This window comes from Anneissia japonica, unplaced genomic scaffold (assembly GCF_011630105.1).
Source record: "Anneissia japonica isolate Jap-2015-1 unplaced genomic scaffold, ASM1163010v1 scaffold1487_len315116_cov162, whole genome shotgun sequence".
NCBI lineage: Eukaryota > Metazoa > Echinodermata > Crinoidea > Comatulida > Comatulidae > Anneissia > Anneissia japonica.
The window spans coordinates 94,141-99,553 of record NW_022732104.1 but is presented as its reverse complement, the minus strand read 5'-3'; the positions used below and the strand labels follow the sequence as shown (position 1 = coordinate 99,553).

The 5,413-nt window shown below is 37.2% G+C and overlaps 1 protein-coding gene across 3 annotated transcripts in view; it reads left to right on the top strand.

Annotated features, from left to right (window-relative positions):
• Positions 1 to 2,539: 2,539 nt before the first annotated feature.
• Positions 2,540 to 5,413, top strand: part of LOC117115588 — a 9,087-nt gene continuing 6,213 nt past the window's right edge. The window contains exon 1 of one of the 3 annotated variants that reach the window (XM_033259449.1): positions 2,540 to 2,667. The gene's annotated coding sequence lies outside the window, so the exon portion shown is untranslated. Of the gene's footprint in view, positions 2,668 to 2,739; positions 2,890 to 2,977; positions 3,163 to 5,413 lie in introns of those variants that run through there. The other 2 variants (XM_033259448.1, XM_033259450.1) reach the window with 2 other exon arrangements.

The window sequence follows — 5,413 nt, the reverse complement described above, 5'->3', positions numbered from 1 at the left end:
CCAGGGGACCGCCTAGGGCCCCCGGTGGGGGTCCAGGGGGCGAAGCCCCATGGAAGCCACTGATATTTGACGATATCTGGATAACGTTCAGTTATCATTAATTTTCGGTCTATTCAATACAGTTGTAGTATGTAGAAGCCGACGTTTATACATCCTTCACCAGCTTAAATTGAGCCAGGCTAGATACGCAACGGAGCAGGAGATTTTTGTGGCCTCCTCTTCTCTACACTCTTTATACATCGATCCAAGGTTTTTTAATTTGTTACAAACGTGCTGAGCCGTCGTGTCATATCCCAGACCGTTTAAACGTTTAGCTATAAGCTCAAAAACTCGATTTTTTTTCTCCTTTTTTTGTCTTCGGCAAGATCTAAAAATTCTGGTTCAGACCAAATGTCAATTAGGTCGGACAACTCAGAGTCCGACCAAATATGTCGATTATTGGCCATTATAACAGATAATTGTTAAAATATCACCGTATATCAGTGAAAAACAAAAGGCCTGTGCGGGAAAACTAAAACAGAGCAGACGGCATGTGATGATCGAAAAAAGTAAACAAACGTGTGCGAAAGAATTATGGGAAAATATAACCCCTGACGTCATTGGAATTGCGCACGTCTGATTGGTTAATGATGGAAATGAGGTCAACTTGCTAACCGTTAGCAATTGCAATTGCTAACGGTTAGCGCTAACCGTTAGCGCTAACGGTTAGCGCTAACCGATCGGGCGTTCTCACGCAGGTGCTAACGGTTAGCGCTAACGGTTAGCTCCCGATCCGGATACAGGGCTCTCGTGAGAACCAGGCCTATAAGCTTTATAAATAATTGAGGAGGTGAGGCAGTTTCCCGAGAGTGGGCAATCTTCTTTAATCCGACAGTTGCATAGTTTGGTCGGTACTTTGATGGTGCTGCCCATGTTTCTTGTGCAATTGTAGCTAATTTTTACGTTGTTCTTTTTGAACAATTTGTGCAAGGTGCTGTCTTTGTGGAAGTGCTTTTTGCGAGGTTAAGGAAAGTTCTGCCGATGTTTGTTTTGACGTTTTTGCTGAAAGGTGGGTTGTACCATATGATGTTCCTTTTTCTTCTTCTTTTGTTTGTAGGTGGTTTTTCGTATTTCATCTTGTGTTGAAATCCGCTGTCCCAATTAGTGCTTTTTGGTAGTCGGGGGTGGCCTTTTGAAAAGTTGCTTCTGAATCGGAGTTGCTTGATATTCTTTTATTGATTGAAGAGGGGGATTTGCTTTCAGATGGATGAAGGGTGGTTTGATCGTTTATCCACGTATAGTAATTTGTTGTCTGGTTTGGTGAACGGAACATAGGATCCGTTAGATTGAATGTGAGGAAGTTTGTGATCTTTTTTGCTTGTATAGTAATGCGGAGGTCGAAGGAGTGAAAGATGGATGTGATTTCTTTCTTCATCTTGTCACATAGTCTTGGAGATGTGCTGCTCATGATGGCGAGGCCATCGTCTCGGTAGAGCCCGATGTTTGTTTTTCCGAGCTTTTTGGCGAAGTGGGAAAGGATGTAAGTTCCAACGAGTTCACATATCTCTGCTCCGTCAAAACTCCCCATGGTGACGTCGAACATATCTTCTGAATTTTTCTTGAGCCATGTTGAGTTGTTGGAGAACAGTATTGATTTTCGTGACTGCATGATGATATCTACTTCTTCCTCTGTTATAGTTGTGTATTTTTGGGCGTGTTCAATTGCATCTAGTAGTAGCTTTTTCGATATTGATGGGTAGAATTCGACGCTGTCGAATGTGATGAATGTGCTGTTTGATTTCTTTTCGATGTGTTTGAACCACTCGATGACTGCTGAGTTGTTCTTCCACAGTTGTAATTGTGATTTTTCAAGCATGGTGCTGTTTATGCGGTCGAAGATGTTTTTGCTAATTAGCCCAATTTCTGGTTTAGATGGGTTAATCAACCTGCAGCTTGGTTATATTAATATAGGCCTATATATATATATATTTATGTATATATATATATATATGTATGTATATATATATATATATATATATATATGTATATATATATATATATCAATGTATATTTATTTATGGGACGTGTACATTGGTAGACTTAAGATATATTCATTTGCATGCAGTATATGTCTTTTGGTTTCCTTTTGCTTTTTTGTTAAAACTCAGTTTCCTTTGGAGTTTGGTGATTTTCTTAAGAATAATAAATATTTAATAATACTTCAATAATAAGTATTTAGTTGAGTATTGCTTGTTAATATTAAGATTCTACTCTCTTTTTACTTTTGTGCATTTTGTAAGACCGCACCATAACTATGTGTGCTACCGATACAAAGGTGAAGTGTCCCAAATAAATTATTAAATAAATAAAGAAGGCACTCGTGGCATAATATAATGCCTCAAGGACTTTTAACTTACCAGGATAGGAAGCTGGCTGGTTTACTCATCTTAAACTAATTCCTCCATGGCATCTAACTTGAATGAGCCTTTGTGTGGTATTGTTATGCTAATGAGCCTGAGCCAGATAAGCACAATCTGCACATGCTCAGATGTGTCTAATGCGTTGTTGAAATCATTTTGCGCATGCTGTTGAGAGGTTGTGACTCTTAAAGCCTAGGCCTAGTTTTTAATTTTTAATTATAAAATAAAAAATATTGGCGTTTGAGAAAAACATTTTAATTTTATATAGGTAAGTAAGTATATTAATAATTTTAATGCACTACAGTAGTTAGTTGATAACTTCATTCTAATATTTTGTTTTAGGTCTTTTTTCTGCATTTTTATAAGCGGTTGGCATAATGTGTTATGTGTTGGCATGTCATGTTATTGTAACTATCTACAGTACAAAACAAAATTACATCAATTTAAAATCAAATTTGTGAACATTTTTGCCTTTTATCTTAAATAGCAGGTAATTTTATTGGTAGATTATTTTGTTTGTAAGTGCGTAAGTATGATTGATTTGCATGCCAATAAAATTAGTACCCCTATTTTGCATTGTTTTACCATAGGGGCCTACCATAATTCCCGGCTAGGCTAGGCATACGCCTAGCACGGTGTACTTGGCCAAGAATGTTGTTCTCTCCCCTTGGCTTAAGCACTTGCCAGCGTTGCCAGCTGACATCAGCGATGCAGGCCTCTGCCGGGGTTAGCCTGCTACAATATCTCCTTAAATACTCTCTATGTACGTAGTAAGGTGGGCCCTAGGCTACTACTACTGGTATTACTACATTACTTTATTAAACTAGGCTATATACCCAGGTCTAAATTCCAGTTGGGACCAGTTGGAAATGCCAACTGGTCCAACTGGTCTAACTGGTTTCCAAATGGTCCAACTGCAATTTCAACTGGTACAACTGGAATTTCAACTGGTACAGCTGGTCTTCATAACTGGGTTTATAACTGGTCCAATGGTCTATCCAACTGGTTGAACTGGTCCAACTGGTTTTACCAACTGGTTGAACTGGTCCAACTGGTCTACCCAATAGGTCCAGTTGGTTCAATTAGTCTACCCAATAGGTCCAACTGGTTTTACCCAGTTTGGTTACAACTGATCATACAAGTTTAAACTACTAATTAGTCTACTTAATTCATTTATTTAATATTTAACTTGTTTAGAATCTGCCTAGGCCTAGTAGTAGAAAATTGTTTTATCTTAGACGAAAGCGGCTTTTCCCTTATGAAAATGACCAATTCATTTCAATTGGAAATTGAACTGGATTCAATATGAGTCAATTGGATTGTAATTGGAATTTAAATTAGATCCAGTTGGTTCCAATTGAAAAAAATCCTATTGAGATCAATTGGATAACAAATGTCCATAGGATTTTTTTTCTTATAAATCCATTGGGAATCAATCGGATGACAATTGACCAATTAGAAATTGGAAAAATCCAATTGGACAATTAATTTCCAATTGGAATTTTTTTTTTAATCCAATTTGATAACAAATACCAATTGAACTACAAAAACAAATCCAATTGGAACAACAGATTTTCAATTGGATTATAAATATCCAATTGGATTTTTTACTTATTCCAATTGGATAACAGATATCAAATTGGATTGCCTTTAAATTCCAATTGGATAAGAAATATACAATTGGATTGTCTTGAAATTCCAACTGGATAGCAAATATCCAATTGGGTTGTTTTTCATTCAGTTGGAAGAAAAATATATCTGATTGGAATGTTTTTAAATTCCAATTGGATAACAATTATATTGAATAACAAATATCCAATTGGATTTTGTTAATTCCAATTGGGATTTATTTGACCAATCAGAATGCAGTATTCACAGGTTTCTTGACGACTGCTTCTTAATGAAAGTTATAAAGTTACAATGCGCCATTTTTGCACAATGGGTGAGAGCATATTGCAGGCTGTCCAGCTCTTGAGTTGTTTTTGTTCATAAAAAGTAAGTATTCTATCAACTTTGTGTTCAAATTCCTAAACAATAATAAGCCTAGGTCCTTTATTAGACTTTTTTGAAATGAATGTTGGCTTAGATTAATTAGAAACTGAAATTAAAAATCGAACGTTGCCAGCCAAATGCCAGTCGCCTGAGGGGCCTAGAATAGTGCAGCGTATAGCCTTCTTATAGGCATGAAGGGCTTCTTGCTATGGATGGGTAGGTGGGGCTACCTAGGCCTTGCCTACTACAAGTGCTATATCGTAGGCATGTGCAAGCCTAGCCTAGGCTAGGCTTGCACAACCTAACAAAAGGGTAATGATTAGGCCTAAGCCAGGCCAGGCGTAGGCCTCTAGGCGGCTAGTTCAGATTATTTCATATTTGTTTTAATTTTTTTTAATTTATATACATTTTTTTATTTAGGCCTAGGCCTAAGTTTTTTTGAATTAGCTATATATAAAAGCCTAACCTAGCTAGGCCAGGAGGGGGGCTATCTTTTTTTAGTACTACTAGTACTAAGGGATAGGCTAGTAGAGTAGCACTGAGCAGTAGTAGTAGTCCAGGCCCGGCCTAGAGGCTTATTTTAAGCCTATTCTATGATAGAGCCCAAGCCTAGCATAGGGTGAGCTATTTACAGGCCTAAGCATAGCCTAGCTAGGGCTAGTTTTAGTCTAGTCCTAGCCCTAGATAAAGGCATGAGACCTAGTACTGTTTAATTTAATTAATTAATGATTACTATATCATCAGTCTATAGCACTAATCTCTAGGTCTATATTGTTTTTGATTGTTTTTTAACAGGATTAACTGAATTTGAAGCAAGGCTCTGCGAGTATCTGATGTCAGGTATTTTCTAAATTCAAACTGAACGTTAAATTTACACTTCAACTTTCCAACAAGTTTCAAGGCTATAGAAATTGCAATTTGTATTTTTGATATCGACCACTCCAAAAATGAATTGTTCGCCAAAAATATGTGCACTTCAAGCCGTCGACCAGGAAAAGAATATTAAAAAAGGGTGAGTTGGA